The sequence below is a fragment of the Phoenix dactylifera genome, chromosome 4 (assembly GCF_051530095.1).
Source record: "Phoenix dactylifera cultivar Ajwa chromosome 4, Ajwa_hap1_PhDact_Kaust_v1.1, whole genome shotgun sequence".
NCBI lineage: Eukaryota > Viridiplantae > Streptophyta > Magnoliopsida > Arecales > Arecaceae > Phoenix > Phoenix dactylifera.
This window is the reverse complement of record NC_143193.1, coordinates 11,879,559-11,896,451: the sequence shown is the minus strand read 5'-3', so window position 1 is coordinate 11,896,451 and position 16,893 is coordinate 11,879,559. Positions and strand designations below refer to the sequence as shown.

The window sequence follows — 16,893 nt, the reverse complement described above, 5'->3', positions numbered from 1 at the left end:
CCCATTCCTGAGGGGGAACCCTCTCGCGCATTGCGATGGACAGATCGCATGCGTCCGGGAACCCTACACAGGATGGGGTTTCGGAAGGTCGAGGAAACCTGGGTTAGGAAATCATCCACCTCCACACATACCACCAGACATTTCCCCAGTCCTGACCCAGACTCAGACTATCCTACCTTTTCCTCCACTTCTGCTCCCACCACCTCAGCCGGACTGTTGCCCAGTAGATACAACCCAAGAGGGGGGGTGAATTGGGTCTTTTAAAACTTTTATGCTACTTCTAAAACTTTATGAGTAACTATGCTAAGTTGTATAGATGCACAGTGAAAGTTAAACTTAGCAAGGGTTTGATGTATAGACTTCGACTTGATTAAATATGCTTGCAACTAAAGGATGTGCGGATAAGAATTAAGCAAGCAATTTATCTAAGTAAGTAAGTGTGTTAGTTAGACAATAACTAGAGGCATTACAAACACAAAGGACATATAGTGGTTCGGTGCACCCCAGCACCTACATCCACTCCCCAAGACCTCTTGGGAATTTCACTATAATCCTACCGATTACAGCCGGTTGTTTTACAAGCTCACAACCCAACTTGTTGTTTTTACGAGCGCACAACGAACTCGGTCGGTTTTCCCAGGCTCACCGACTAGAACCAACCCCGATTGTTTTCCCGGGCTCACAATCAAACCCTTACACGTTGGTTTTACCCTCGGCTCACCAACAAACCTATCTCCGTTGGTTTTCCCCTTTGGCTCACCAACAAACCTATCTCCGTTGGTTTTCCCTTTGGCTCACCAACAAACCTTACACCGTTGGTTTTCCCTTTGGCTCACCAACAAACCTTTAACCCCTTGATTCAATCCCTTGATTGAATCAAGTTACAAGATATTAAAACAAAGAATAAAAACAAATCAAAGCTTCTTAAACAAGCAGATATGACAATATAAACAAATAGAGTAAAGAGAAGCCCTCAAACGAGTTTTGAAGATGGAGGAGCTCGGCTTCTTCTTTACTTGATCCTCCTCTGATTTGGCATGAAGTAGAGGATCCCCGAGGCAGCACGCGGATGGAGAGGAAGCTTTCGGATTCACTTGGATGCTCTTCTTCTCTCTATTTCGTTTTGGATGGCCCTTTTGTGCTTGTGGGAGATTTCCTTTGTAATCTCTTTGAGATCTCTTTCCTAGATGATCTCTCCCACTTCCATGCCTTCTCCCCTAGCTCTCCTCTTGTTTTTATAGCTTTAGATGGCGTGGAAACAAGAATCTAGCCGTTAGAGACAAAAATAGAGCCGTTGGACACAGTCTGCACTTCCTGACAATATTACCGTTGGGATCGGAGTCGACTCGCGCGATCAGGAGTCGACTCGCCTGTTGCAGGAGTCGACTCGTGCTTTACTGGAGACGACTCGGCCACTGTTCCAAATTTGAATTATGGTGCATCCTCGACTGGGAGTCGACTCGTCTTAACCCGGAGTCGACTCGCCAACTTCTGGAGCTGACTTGGCAATTTCGGAGTCGGCTCATCCACTGAAGTCCGTGGATCCAATTTTGAATTTTGTCCTCTCGAGTCGACTCGACTGTCCTGGGAGTCGACTCGAATCTCAGACCCCGAACTCCCGATCCTCTGTCTTTTGGCTCGTCCAGTCTTGGAGTCGACTCGAACTTCCTTGGAGTCGACTCGGCTCTCAGTTTGTGAAACACAACCTTCTGCCATCTTGGTGTAGCGCTGCCTTGGAGTCGACTCGAGCTGTCTGGGAGTCGACTCGAATCTCAGAGGCAGTAACTTGGTTTTCTGTCTGTTGATGGTCGCGGAGTCTCGGAGTCGACTCGTGCAATGCGGGAGTCGACTCGAATCTCAGAGTCCCAAAAATGCTCTCTGACTTTTTCCTTGTGTTCCGCTGAGAGTCGACTCTTGCTTTCTTCGGAGTCGACCTACCAACCATCGGAGTCGACTCGCGTTCCACTGGAGTCGACTCGAATCTCAGACCCGAAAACTGCTCTCTGACTTTTCTGCCTGTGACTCCTAGGAGTCGACTCATACTTCTCCGGAGTCGACTCATACTTCTCTGGAGTCGACTCGAATTCCACTGGAGTCGACTCGAAGACTGTTCTTTTGAATTTTTCTTTTGATTTTACTCCTCCAATTTGAATCCTTTGAACTTTAAGCTTGGGCCAATAAATTGTAGCTTTCTTCCAACTTGAGAGCTTTGGAGGCCTTCTTGTGTTCTTCCAACTTGCTATGTTCCTTGCAAAATAAATATCTTTCTCCTTGCAACATAAACATTAGTATCTATACTTCAAGGTTTTGTGATCATCAAAATCAATCTATGAATCAATCTTTGGGTCATCAATCTCCCCCTTTTTGATGATGACAAAACTTGGAGTATATGCAATATAAAAGATATTGATTTCTAGAAGTAATACATAGCTAAGTTGCATGAAGTGGAAAACATATATATTTAAAAACATACTTCATGATAATGCTTTTAGATTTAATCAGCTTAACACAATCAACATATTTAAATTTTAAGCTGATTTGTATTCAATTCAAAGTAATAAAGCATTCTGAGGTATATAGCATATACTTAGATATTTCTCCCCCTTTTTGACAACATCAAAAAGATAGTGAAACATTAAGTACAAAGATCAGAGCAGAACACATCGAGTGTGAATTCAAGAGGTTTTTTTAATTTGATAGTTTTCTAAACAAGTGTAGGTGGAATCTTCCTTAGGTTAATGATATTCAAGGAAAAACATGAGTGGAGATCTAACCTCTCTTCACTAAGTATGAAAGCTTGTTCATTTAAGACCTTTTGCCCAATCTATTAAGTATTTTATCAACCATGAGAGCAATTTAATTAATTTTCTTAATGACTTCAAAGTTCTTTTATGATAATAGGAGCATTGTGGCACAAATATCAAAATATACATTCATGCAATTTTTGATACATCTTAGAGCTCTTTTAAAGACTTTCTTTTATTTCTTTAGAAAATAAGCACAATTTGATACATAAAATAATGAATTTGCACAAAATTGAAGTTCCAAAAAGCAAGCCAATTTGAGCTCATTAGTGAAGTTCCAAAAATAGATTTTCTAAGAGATACTCAAGAATATTTAACACATTATTCTCCCCCTTTTTCATTAAATTAGAGGCTCTTAAGATTTGCAGTTTGGTTCAAGAGTGATGCATGAGATATACTAACCAAATAACACGCCTCAAGGTGTATCATACAGATTTTCAGATTTAAATTTCAGATGATACATATTGGAGAGTATTAGAATCACTTTTCATTTAGTGTTCTTTCTCTCTCCTTTAGTTATAGATTTATGCGATTAAGTTCCATAAGATCTTTCCTTCTGAAATTTTCTTTCTCCCCCTCAAATGATCATTCCATTTAAGAGTTTAGAATCCTAAGATAATGTTCAATAAGATTGTCAATCTCAAAAATATATTTCAGCTTATTTTCATAAGACTCAAGGTTTGAGATAAGACAACCTTTATAGAACTCATCTCAAGGAAATTAAAACATGTCTTGCAATATAAGGAGGTTCATCAAAATCAATCCATAAAATTCAAAGTATGTATCAAAATAAAGTGTCTTTGGGATAGGATACTGAATATCTAAAGCTCCCCCTCAAAAGATGCATTCTTCTTTAATCATTTTAAATTGTTGAATTTCAGATTTTAGTAATAAACGTGAATAACACTGAAATTCTGTAATATCGAGAATGTAGAGTGATCTAGAATTATTCAGAATTTATAGTAATCACTCTTTCTAATCCTTTAAGAACAAGTTATGCTTTCTCCTAATCTTAGAGAAAATGTATAAAAGTATTAATCATAAAATGATTCAATTGAAGCTCAGTTTCTTTCAAACGCATTTACATTTTCTTTCTTTTAGAGTCATTTGAGTGAGGTGAAATGTTTCTAGCTTTAAGATCATTCACTCTATTGATGGAAGTCTTCAATAATGTAGAAGAGAAAAATATATAGATGATCATTGAGGTATATATATTTATAGAACTCAATTTCTTAATCATAGTTTTTCAGCAATGTATACATGAAGCACAATAAATATATTTTTTTTTTTATATCAAAATAGAATCATATATTTAGAAATTTTTGTTTGCAATCAAGATCATCGAAAGACACATCATTTGAACCAATATTAGTATACTTTGAAGATAAGAAATGATATGTTTCGGATGCGTATCGGAGCAATCATCAAAGGCATCAAAATTAATTCTGTTTTTCTTAAAGTAAGACTTTATTTTAAAAATCACATTTAGTTTAAGCTTTTATACAAAATCAGATTCGGAATTACATAGGATTTTCAATCATACTTTGAGATATGTATCTTCCACATTATAGCTCATCTTAAATGATTACGATTGAAAATACATATTTCAAACATATAAGAGCATATTCAGAATCTTTGTATTAAATGTTGAGTTTTGGTACGAATTTGAACATTATATACCAAATTTAGGCAAGTTGAAGGATAAAACAAAATCAATTTATTTTCCCTAAATAGAGATGTTCTTCTCTTCTCCTTTCTACAATTTTATTTAGCTTTCAGATTTTAACAATGATTGTGAATGACAAATCTGAAATTTCTTTTCAATAAAACTAGACAAAAGATGTTATGTAGCAATTCAAACATTCAATCAAATTGTCCAAGTATGAAACATTACAAAATATTGAGAATCCATAAATCAAGACATCATACCATATGCAAAATATACCATGTGTTAAGTCATGCATTAAAATACTAAGTACAAGAATGTCAAGGATCAAAATCAATTCTTTTCAAATAAACTCCCCCTATTTAAATATAATCTTGCAATAATTTCATCCTTAAAGTGTGTTTTCAAGTGATTAAAAATTTGACTTAATTCTACTTTCATTTACTTTGTTTTTCATTTATAACTTTCTTATGCTCTATACTCTATTTGCTCCCTATCCGGTGGAGTTGGGAAGGGGCACGAGGTACTACCACTAGCCTCCCTCTTGTGCCGTCCCTAATATGCCCTACACCGAATAGTTGGGTCAAATAGTGCCGGGTACTACCACTAGCCTCCCCATTGGCACCATCCCTATGATGAGCAATATAGAAAGGTTAAAATGTTTACTTCAAAACCTCCCTATTTAAGTGTAATTAATTATGGATTTTATCCCTTCCAAAAGAATGCTCACACAAGTCTCACAAATGTGTCGAATATATTAAGTTTGTTTTGCTTTTCCTTAAGGTTGAAGTGTTTGCCTCTACTTGGATTTTACTTCTCTTGAATAATATCCATTTTCTTTTCTTTATCTCTCTCTCTTTTTGTTATTCTCAAGTAATTTTCATGAGAGAGCAGAATAGAGAATTAATCTTACGTATCATATATATGTATATCATGCAAACAATATTTTCATTATGCTCAAGGTTTCATAACTTCTCACAAGTTATTTTACATCAACATTTTAAGCATATACTTGTGTATTTCATGGTTATGACATAGGCAAAGATATATTTTAGTTTGGGCAAACCATGAAATAATTTCTAAAAGTATAAGTCAGTCAATACACATATAGACATGATATCAAAAATTAATAATTAAAGAATTTAATCATGCCATAATAAGATTTAAGTTACTGACTTTGCTCAACTAATTTGTGAGAAAGGTATCTAAATTACCTATTCATTATATGTTCTTCAAGCCAAACTAGATTTCTTATGTGTGAACTTTTGGCTGAAGAAGATCCTCTCTCTTGTTTGCATGTAAATGTTTAGTGTATCTTACATGAAGATATCCTTCAAGTTGAAATCTCTCATTTTTCTTTCTTGAAGGAAGGTCATTAGTTTCTTTAAGATACAAAGCATTCATCCAACATATATATTTTTTAACTAGATGACTCAATATAAGATATGACAATAGTTGCATGTTGAGTCACTTTACTCAAGAGATTGCCTAAATATAAGCAAGCACATATCATTTGAACTAAAGAGATAGATTCATTAACCAAGATAGTTTAAGTCAATTTAGTTTAGATTCTATTTGCTTAAGATAATTATCAATAAGATATGTTAACTATGTTTTAATCAATTTATCTTAAACATTTGTTTCTATCAAAATTCAGATTATGATTTATTTGTTATCAATAAAATATGATTAATTAAAGTTAGATTGAAGTCTTGCACAAGGTCACATAATAAGCATACAATCTGGTCTACTAGCTGTAAAATAATTATTCTATCATGCTTCAATACAGCTTTAACACAATAGATCTACTTTGCTCATCCTTTTCAAATTCTACAAGATGGGGTCATAGATATACCTTCTTCATGCCAATCTTCTATAAGAGTTTTCTTGTGGACTAACGTTGGTCAATGAAGATCCCCTTTCCTGTTTGTCTTAATTTGGAGTTTGAGAGAAGATGTTAATTCATTCATCATATTTCAAACTCACTTTGCAATATAACTCTTCATTAGTAGAACCAAAAATGATGTCATCAATGCATACTTTGAGCAAATAAGATATCACAAATTCATCTTTTTGATGCATAGATTTATCACTATTACTTTCTATCAAAAAGGTTGCTTAAGCTTTTATATATCATGCTTTTGATGCTTGTTCTAAATCACATATTGCTTTATCATATATGTAATGTGTATTTTTAAATATGGTGGTTATTTTTCATAGATCTCCTTTTTAATGAAGTAACCACATAGGAGTGACTTCTACACATTCATTTGACAGAATATAAAGCTCATGAAGCAAGCACATGATAATGATGATCTTTACTTCTAATCATGCAAGAATCTTTATCAAGATCTATTTCCTCTTTTCTTGATTTAGTCTTTTAGTAGTCATCAATTTTTCTTCATTAAGTGCATATGTAAAAGATTAACCATATAATTTGATTTTAGTATTTTGATAATAAATCATTAGTCTCATAAAGAATAAAATGAATTGATACTTCTACAACTAGAATTTTTCATGAATGTTCTATATGCATTGCTTGATGAATGATATCCAAGGATAGAAGTATCTTTATCAGATTTGGCATTATTTTCATAATAACATGTACGACTGAAAAATATGAAAGATATGCAATGGTTCATTTTCCATTTTTCAGAAGATCAAAATTTTCATCAAAAATAGAAATCATATGTATGACAAGCAGTGATGATAGTCTTTTAAAAATTTATTTAAGTAGATGACTATCATACATAATTGTCTTTTTCATTTCTTCAAGAATTCTATTAATCCTATTTTGCTTATGGTCTCCTTGGTGCTGAAATCATTGGATTTAATATTATTTTCTGTATAACCTTTATCAGGATTTTGGTTTTCAACACTGTGCCATGATACTCTTTATCTTCACAGTTTGGAAACCTTTATCATTTGAACCACTTTTACAAGATTTAGTAAATACAGAAAAATACTTCAGTTTTATTTTTCAAGAATAAATTCAATGTAAGCTTTTGAAAAACTTGGAGATGGAAACAACATCTTAAGATTTAGAAATGATTTTTGTTTGTTTCCTTAGTTAGCATGCATAGCAAAACTTTGACCTTTAAGTAGATAATCTAAGTAAGCCTATGGCAAGGTCTTTTGAGATTAAGTACATACTAGCATGAGTTGATTTTATATGCCAAGGATGGTTTCTTGGTATTCATAGTGCATATATTCAAAAGCATACCAAGTACACATTATCATATCTATGATCAATAAACAATAATGCCATGGATAATAACTCTCAATCAAGCATATAGAGAATTCATAGAGTTATTCTTAATAAATTGATTAATCATTTAGCAACTTATCCAATAGTGAGTAAAGTATACTAAAAAATGAAGAGATTTGATTATATTTCCAAAAGTATTTTCTATATCACAAAATTGATCACTACTAGCAAATCATATCAAATACTAAAGCACAAATAATGATGAGATGCAAGAATTACTGATTTCATTATTTTTTTTGTTAATAACTTTTTAAGTTTCTTTATGTTCCATAGGTACCTTGGTACACCTATGTGTACATCCTCATTTTCTCATTTTGGGTACCCAAGCTTGCTTGAGTCCTTGAGAGTTAGGACATATGGTTCCTTTTGGAATCCATATCTGTTTAATAATAATAACTTTACCATTTGATTTAATTATACTAGAACGATAGGTAAAGTTGTTATTCCCATCCTTTTCATTTTTGAAATAAGTTATCTTATTTAATGGTTTGCTTGGTAAATTGATAACCTTTTTCTCTAGAGATTTATGGCTAAGTGAAGGAGTCAAGCTAAATTTTGATTTATCAAAATCAGCATATTGGCTTTCAAACATCATTTTCAATCTTTCTGAACTTACAGTGAATTTGTTAATAAAACATTTTAATTGGTTAATTTCTTTACTTAAGTTTTGATTTTCTTTAATTAAGCTATGATTTTTCTGAATCAATTCTTCTGAAAATGACCTTAAGCTTTCATTTTCAGAATTTAGTTTCTTAAGATTTTTATTCTTTACAGATAATTTTCTACAATCACTATACAACTCATGAAAAGCATTTAAAAGTTCATCATAAGAAAATTCTTCATGAGATTCGTTTGGTTTAAAATTAGATTCAGATTTTACTTTTTCTTCTAATGCCATAAAACATAAATTAGTTACCTTTTGTAGTTCACTGTTGCTCCTAACTTTCAATTCCTTGTCTGAATTTCTCTTGGTCAAGGCTTTCTTGCGTTTTACCTCTTTCTTCCTTTCTTCTTGCTTCCTCTTCTTCTTTGTCTTTAGGAAGCTGATTTGCCTTGGAGTCGACTCGGACCTTATTGGAGTCGACTCGGTTAACTTGAGGGTCGACTCTGAAATACTTGGGGTCGACTCGACTGAGATGGAAGTTTCAACACCTTTTTCTGCAGTCTCATTGTTAGTATGCAATTGAAGTACATGTGAGCTACTCTGAGATTTCTCATAAATATTTTCTAAAGTATCCCAGATCTCCTTTGCAGATAAGCATGCAGAAATTTCATTAAACATTGTTTCTTGAATCGCACAATATAATATGTTCATAGCTTTAGCATTTAATTGTGCTAAGTCTTTTTCATTAAAAGTTTGAGAGAGTGTGTGAGGGTCATTTATTATGATTTTCCAATAGTAATAGTTTTGTGATTGAATAAAGATGCGCATGCGTATTTTCCAATGTGCATAGTTTATGCCATTAAATAGTGGAGGTGTGTCAATTGCTTGTCCTTCTCCTAGAAAACTATCTATTTGAGTTGTCATGATCTTTGGCTCTAGTCGGTTAAGACTACAAATAATATTTGAGCACCTGCTCTGATACCACATGTTGCCCAGTAGATACAACCCAAGAGGGGGGGTGAATTGGGTCTTTTAAAACTTTTATGCTACTTCTAAAACTTTATGAGTAACTATGCTAAGTTGTATAGATGCACAGTGAAAGTTAAACTTAGCAAGGGTTTGATGTATAGACTTCGACTTGATTAAATATGCTTGCAACTAAAGGATGTGCGGATAAGAATTAAGCAAGCAATTTATCTAAGTAAGTAAGTGTGTTAGTTAGACAATAACTAGAGGCATTACAAACACAAAGGACATATAGTGGTTCGGTGCACCCCAGCACCTACATCCACTCCCCAAGACCTCTTGGGAATTTCACTATAATCCTACCGATTACAGCCGGTTGTTTTACAAGCTCACAACCCAACTTGTTGTTTTTACGAGCGCACAACGAACTCGGTCGGTTTTCCCAGGCTCACCGACTAGAACCAACCCCGATTGTTTTCCCGGGCTCACAATCAAACCCTTACACGTTGGTTTTACCCTCGGCTCACCAACAAACCTATCTCCGTTGGTTTTCCCCTTTGGCTCACCAACAAACCTATCTCCGTTGGTTTTCCCTTTGGCTCACCAACAAACCTTACACCGTTGGTTTTCCCTTTGGCTCACCAACAAACCTTTAACCCCTTGATTCAATCCCTTGATTGAATCAAGTTACAAGATATTAAAACAAAGAATAAAAACAAATCAAAGCTTCTTAAACAAGCAGATATGACAATATAAACAAATAGAGTAAAGAGAAGCCCTCAAACGAGTTTTGAAGATGGAGGAGCTCGGCTTCTTCTTTACTTGATCCTCCTCTGATTTGGCATGAAGTAGAGGATCCCCGAGGCAGCACGCGGATGGAGAGGAAGCTTTCGGATTCACTTGGATGCTCTTCTTCTCTCTATTTCGTTTTGGATGGCCCTTTTGTGCTTGTGGGAGATTTCCTTTGTAATCTCTTTGAGATCTCTTTCCTAGATGATCTCTCCCACTTCCATGCCTTCTCCCCTAGCTCTCCTCTTGTTTTTATAGCTTTAGATGGCGTGGAAACAAGAATCTAGCCGTTAGAGACAAAAATAGAGCCGTTGGACACAGTCTGCACTTCCTGACAATATTACCGTTGGGATCGGAGTCGACTCGCGCGATCAGGAGTCGACTCGCCTGTTGCAGGAGTCGACTCGTGCTTTACTGGAGACGACTCGGCCACTGTTCCAAATTTGAATTATGGTGCATCCTCGACTGGGAGTCGACTCGTCTTAACCCGGAGTCGACTCGCCAACTTCTGGAGCTGACTTGGCAATTTCGGAGTCGGCTCATCCACTGAAGTCCGTGGATCCAATTTTGAATTTTGTCCTCTCGAGTCGACTCGACTGTCCTGGGAGTCGACTCGAATCTCAGACCCCGAACTCCCGATCCTCTGTCTTTTGGCTCGTCCAGTCTTGGAGTCGACTCGAACTTCCTTGGAGTCGACTCGGCTCTCAGTTTGTGAAACACAACCTTCTGCCATCTTGGTGTAGCGCTGCCTTGGAGTCGACTCGAGCTGTCTGGGAGTCGACTCGAATCTCAGAGGCAGTAACTTGGTTTTCTGTCTGTTGATGGTCGCGGAGTCTCGGAGTCGACTCGTGCAATGCGGGAGTCGACTCGAATCTCAGAGTCCCAAAAATGCTCTCTGACTTTTTCCTTGTGTTCCGCTGAGAGTCGACTCTTGCTTTCTTCGGAGTCGACCTACCAACCATCGGAGTCGACTCGCGTTCCACTGGAGTCGACTCGAATCTCAGACCCGAAAACTGCTCTCTGACTTTTCTGCCTGTGACTCCTAGGAGTCGACTCATACTTCTCCGGAGTCGACTCATACTTCTCTGGAGTCGACTCGAATTCCACTGGAGTCGACTCGAAGACTGTTCTTTTGAATTTTTCTTTTGATTTTACTCCTCCAATTTGAATCCTTTGAACTTTAAGCTTGGGCCAATAAATTGTAGCTTTCTTCCAACTTGAGAGCTTTGGAGGCCTTCTTGTGTTCTTCCAACTTGCTATGTTCCTTGCAAAATAAATATCTTTCTCCTTGCAACATAAACATTAGTATCTATACTTCAAGGTTTTGTGATCATCAAAATCAATCTATGAATCAATCTTTGGGTCATCACGGACCCTCCTCCTCAGCTCCACCTACTCAGCCCATGGAGGTCCGGATCGCTCCTGAGTAGCTCCGGGAGTTGCGGCAGGAGATAGTTAGAGATCTCCGGGACGACCTACTTAGGGAGCTCCGGGGTTCAGTGCCTGCTCCTTCTCCTGCACCTTCTTCAGCGTTGGTCCCTTCCCTGTCCGCCGTGGCTGAGATGACGGCCCATGTGCGGGAAGAGATCGACAATGTAAGGTTCCTGATCCAAGCCCAGTTCCACAGCATGAGCGAAGTCACGAGCACTACTCGGAAGATGCGCAATAACATCCGACAGGATATGGGCACCACTACCCAGGGGGCAGAGCGCTTGGCGAATGTACTGATCGCTAAGTTGGACACACTGCAGGAGACCCTGACCGAGCTCTCCACCACACACAGCAGGGCCACTTCGGCCATTATCTCCCAGCTTGGGAATGTCACAGACGGGGTCACTCTCCTCATGGAACAGAACAGATTGAGAGGAGGAGCCACATCCTCGAGAGGAGGAGCCACATCCTCGAGGAGACCCTAGCTGCTTTTGTTTTATTTTGACATGTATCTTTTGCTTTACTTATTGTATTCACAAATGTATTTATATATACATCAATACAATGAGTAGACATATTCATTTCAATACTGTGCCAATTGATCTTTGCTTGCTTGTGTGTTCTATTCACTTCCTTTTTGATACGATGACAAAAAGGGGGAGAAATATGTAATAGATATGTAAAAGGAATAAATGAAAATCAATAAAAAAAAACTTTTAAAACACACAATAATTTGTTCTTAGTGGATTTGACACCTCGAGGCTCATTATCTCTCTGTTGGGGCTCCTAATGGAGTAATCTCCAGAATCTATTCAAGGGATATTCGGAGATTAGTTGAATCCTACTCAAGAACAAATTGACAGATTTTTCCTCTAAAAACCAAATACTTAAGTTCAAAAACTTCAATGCATTAAAAGAAAATTCAAAGAATCAAAACGAAGTAGAATGCATATGTTGAGGGGGAGAATCTGAATTTTTAAAGCTAAATCATTAAATATATATAAGCCAAATAATTGATTGCATGATATGAAGGTTTATATAATTCCAAATGAAAGGGGGAGCTTTAACTCCAAAATTTATTGTTTCACACCTTTCAAGCTTGGATAAATTAAATAACCAGACACTTGAATTCATTTATAGATCGTATTTCCTTGTTTATTGAGCAATTCACTTTACATATACTCAATGTTTTGTCATCATCAAAAAGGGGGAGATTGTGGAGTGATTGATTAAAATCCTATTTGATTTTGATGAGCTCAAAGCATTTGAGTATATCTTTTGTTTACTAATGAATTCAATTGAGTGTTTCAGTGAAAATCTTGTCTAAGGGTTTCTAGATTTGGTTCAATATATTTTGATAAGTTAAGAAGTCAGTTTGAGCCAAAGTCTGAGACTCGAGTCAACTCCAGAATAGTACGAGTCGACTTCAAGCGTATCAAAATCACTGGCACGGGCTCGAGTCGACTCCGGATCATTACGAGTCGACTCCGACTGAGAACTGACAGACGAACAGAAAGACTCAACTCAAAATCTGTCAGCGAGTCGACTCCTGAAGTGCGCGAGTCGACTCCGATGATTACCGAGTCGACTCCGGAATAGTATGAGTCGACTCCAAGGAGTTACAGACAGAAAAGTCAGAGAGCGATTTTCGACCCTGAGATTCGAGTCGACTCCTGTGGAACGCGAGTCGACTCCGATGGTTGGCAGGTCGACTCCAAAGAAAGCAAGAGTCGACTCTCAGTGATACACAAGGCAAAAGTCAGAGAGCAGTTTTCGGACTCTGAGATCCGAGTCGACTCCCGCAATGCACGAGTCGACTCCGAGACAGCGCGACCCCAAAAAGATAGAAGACTGAATTATTGTCTCTGAGAGCCGAGTCGACTCCCAGACAGCTCGAGTCGACTCCAAGGCAGCGCTACATCAAAAAGGCAGAAGGCTGTGTTTCGGAAACTGAGAGCCGAGTCGACTCCGGAACAGTTCGAGTCGACTCCAAGACTGGACGAGCCAAAAGACAGAAGATCGGGAGTTCGGGCTCTGAGCGCCGAGTCGACTCCCAGGATTGTCGAGTCGACTCGAGTGGGCCAAGTTGAAAAATTAGCTCCATGGACTTCATGGGATGAGCCGACTCCGAAAATGGCAAGTCAGCTCCAGAAGTTGGCGAGTCGACTCCGGGTTAAGTCGAGTCGACTCCCAGTCGCGGAGGTCACTTTAATTCAAATCCGGAACAGTTGCCGAGCCGACTCCAGAAAAGCATGAGTCGACTCCCGCTACAGCCGAGTCGACTCCAGATCGCGCGAGTCGACTCCGACCCCAACGGACATATTGTCAGGATGTGCAGAGTGTGCAGAACGGGCAGAAAAAGGTGACTAACGGCTAGTTTCCATGGGGGATGGCTTAAATAGCCACAGAGGACTGTAGCAAGGTAGAAAAGCACCATTCCACTCAAATAAATCAAGCATCCTATCTCGGCCAACTGTTTGTCAACAGAAAAGAAGGAAGAGCGCCATTAACTCCATCCAGCTACCTCTTCCCAGCATTTAAAGAAGTCTCCTCCTGCCTTCAAGTCGACCAGACATTCAAGAGGAGACTCACAGTTCAAGAAGCCCTACTCTACTCCAACTCAAACGTGTTTGAGGGCTCTTAACTTCTCTCTAGTTTATATTGCTGTATATCTGCTTTTTAGAAGCTCTGTTTTTCTATTTGTCTTTGTTCTTTCCATCTTGTCTTTGCTTGATTCAATCAGGGGATTGAATCAAGAGTGTAGAGGTTGGTTGGTGAGCCGAGGGTAAAACCAACGTGTAAGGGTTCGATTGTGATCCCGAAAAAACAATCGGGATGGTTCTAGTCGGTGAGCCTGGAAAAACCGACCGAGTTTGTTGTGAGCTCGTAAAACAACAAGTTGGGTTGTGAGCTTGTAAAACAACCGGCTGTAATCCAAGGGGTTATAGTGAATTCCCAAGTGAGACTTGGGGAGTGGACGTAGGAGCAAGGGATAGCTCCGAACCACTATAAACATTGTGTTTGTGATTGCTTGTGTCTCTCTCTCTCACTCTCATTTCACTCACAGCACATAGCAACTAATTAATCATCCTTCAAAAGTATTAATTAGTCATCCACAAACGTTTTAATTGCAAAATTATTTTAAAATCCAATTCACCCCCCCTCTTGGGTTGTCTTTCTGGGCAACAGATGATCTACCCAGGACTAGTTCGGAAGTTCTATGCCTTCCTCAAAACTGGAATGGGAGGGCTCATTTCGGAAGTTCGAGGAGTTAGGGTTCGAGTTTTCGAGGAGAGTTTGAGTGAGTTGCTTCATCTTCCCTGCGAAGGAGCAACTCCAGAAAAGTCAGAAAACAAGATGAGAGCCCTGCAGTTGATAATGGAGAATGAAGACTTCGACTTTTTTGAGAAGGTAATAGCAAGCTCTCTTTCTGCAGAAATGAGGTTATTGCTCAGCATCATAAATAGGATTCTATTTCCGAAGAGCGGAAGATCCGATCTCATCACAGAGCGAGATCTAGTAGTGATGGAGCATATTATTCAGGGTATTCCCCTGAATCTCCCGGCCATGATCATGAGGCAGATGAGGAAGGTGATCTGCAACTCCAGAGTAACCCTGCCTTATGGTATGATACTCACCTTGATCTTCCGACAGCACGACATATCTGTCGAGGGGGAGGTATCCAGGCATCTACTTTTTACTGATACATACACTGCACGATCACTTATCCGCATGGGCTATGAGAAAGTGAACGGGCAGTGGATTCACACTGGAGCAGGGATTCAGGGTGATGCACCAGAGGGTGATGCACCAGATATTGGAGACCCTATCCCTGAGGATGAGGAGCATATGGATCATCCTACTGCACCTTCTGAGGCTGGGCCATCGTCATCTGTTCCTGCGGGACATACAGATGAGTTCTGGAGTAGGATGACTGAGCTTATGTCAGCTCAGGCGAGAACTATCACTGATGGGCTGACGAGCCGACTAGATATCATGTCTGCTGAGATCAGTGATCTGAGGGAGCAGATAGGAGCTCTACGGAGAGAGAGAGCGACCCATGGACCATCTGTGCCACAGGCTGCTAAGTCAGAGATTTCGGCACAGAGTCATCCAGCTCATCGTGCTCTACAACAGACTGAGTCTCACCAGGCTCGACCTCCCCTCGCCACGTACACTAGGAGGATGAGGACTAGATCCCAGCCATTAGATACTCCCTAGGCTGATATTAGTATTTCTGTTTAGAGCCTAGGATAGGTATCTAGTTCTCATATGTATTTTGTGTTTATCATGTATTTTGAACTTTGATTGAGGAATATTGTATTTGCTTTTGTTTTTAGCATGATTGTACTAAAATGTTCCTATTTTGATCAATGAAGTTTGAATGTTTGTTATTTATTGTGTCTATTTCCATGCACCTGTTTGATGATAACAAAAAGGGGGAGAAGTAAAGAAAGAGAAATAAGTTGTGTAAGAAAAGAGAAATAACTTATAAAACAAATTGAAAATTATAATGGAAAAGCATATGCATTTTAGAAGGACCAATTTGTAACAATGAAAATGATCAAATCTAAAATTTCTATTAAATTTCAGAATTTGGCACATAGAATTTCAGAATTTGGCACGCACCTTTCACACCTCGATACATAACCTGAAACTCATGCTTTATCTCAAATTTTTGGAGTTTCATCTTTAATGAAATATAAATGAAAGGGGGAGCAATTCAAAAAGTTAAATTGGAAACATTTGAATGATATAGGGGGAGACTTCACTCTCATATTTGAAAAGCTGAAATTCAGCAACTTGAGCCATTTTAAAACTGATTTTAAGACAAGTATAAATAGGCTCATACTCTATATTTTGTAATCATCAAAAAGGGGGAGATTGAGGATGATAGTGTTATTTTGATGATTAACAAGCAATAATCGAGAGTATGTTATACGTTAATTCGATACTTTATTTATAAGTCTGTTACTCTCAGTATATTTATATAACAAGTTAAAGATGCATTTCATTGTTTACTTGGATGAATCTAACCTTGAGTTGCAGCAAAGTATGGATTGAGTCGACCCCAAGGTTGATTGGGTCGACCCCGGCACATCAAGAAAGCATTTGGCACACTTCTGCAAAAATGGCACAGATGAACAGTAAGTTGGGTCGACCCAAGGAAAGCATGAGTCGACCCAAACTTCAAGCTTCTCAACAACTCAGAAAATGGTTCTCTGGAAATACTGAAAGGGTCGACCCAAGATGAAGTTGAGTCGACCCAAGCTTGAGTCGACCCAAACCCTGAGAGGGTCGACCCAAAGGCAAGACAGAACAGATGACAGAAAAGGTTCTCTGGAAACCCTGAGAGGGTCGACCC

The 16,893-nt window shown here is 38.2% G+C and overlaps 1 long non-coding RNA gene across 1 annotated transcript; it reads right to left on the bottom strand.

The window, feature by feature from the left end:
- Window positions 1-520: 520 nt before the first annotated feature.
- Window positions 521-11,468, bottom strand: LOC149753650 (uncharacterized). Its single transcript, XR_016400209.1, has 2 exons — window positions 8,655-11,468; window positions 521-6,401 (listed from the first exon to the last, which is right to left on the bottom strand). It is a non-coding gene; the product is annotated as an uncharacterized LOC149753650 (long non-coding RNA).
- Between the last annotated feature and the right edge of the window lie 5,425 nt (window positions 11,469-16,893).